Below are 847 nucleotides of genomic sequence, written 5' to 3'. Positions count from 1 at the left end.
CAGGTTAGTTTTTATTTATTTTTATCCGCCGTGGATTATTTTTTTTTAAATACGTAACGTTCAATTAGATGGATTTTTAAAATACATGTCGTTAGATTTTATTTTTCAGTCACGGGTTGATTAGATTTTTAATAGATTAGTCAATTTATTATTTTCATTAGTTATTAATATTAGGTTTTTTTTTTTATTTTTAAAGATTCTTACACCGTTGCCGTCAACGGGAAACGTGTTTCGACCGCCAATACCACCTCAGCTGCTAACGCTAAAAAAATTAAATTGAATCTCGTCAAGTCACCCGGGTTTGTTGAGATTTTGTCGTCCGCAAACCGTAAAATAGTTTGGTATTATGCTAAAAATATTACTAATACAATGATTTATTCTGACTTTCTCCGCCCGCTTATGCCTGAGCTAGTCAATTTATTGAAAACCCACGTGAAAAAGCATGCGATTAAATTCAATTTGAAACTCGAGGCAACATACAACCGGCCCAACGTACCAAACTCGTCAGAGAACCGGGCATTCAAGACTTCGGCGGTAGAACTTTATCCGCATAGTGACATTAGAACGATTGTAGAGAGGGCGTATATAAAGTTGATGAAGGAGAAAGATGACTACAGTGGGAGGGGGAGTGGGTTTTCTCTAGAGTCAATAGACGGCTTGTTGTTGGCGGTATATAAATATACACCGTTGGGTGGCTCGTCGTATATCGAGTTGCCAACGTATATCGACAGAAAACGGGGTACAATAAATCCACAAAACACAGACCAGGAATGTTTTAAGTGGGCAATTTTGGCGAGACATGCGGCAAATAATGTATCCGATAAATATAAATATTGTGTAGGAGAAA

Source organism: Acyrthosiphon pisum, chromosome A2 (assembly GCF_005508785.2).
Source record: "Acyrthosiphon pisum isolate AL4f chromosome A2, pea_aphid_22Mar2018_4r6ur, whole genome shotgun sequence".
NCBI classification, from domain to species: domain Eukaryota; kingdom Metazoa; phylum Arthropoda; class Insecta; order Hemiptera; family Aphididae; genus Acyrthosiphon; species Acyrthosiphon pisum.
The sequence above is the reverse complement of the archived record's forward strand: the minus strand, read 5'-3'. Positions refer to the sequence as shown.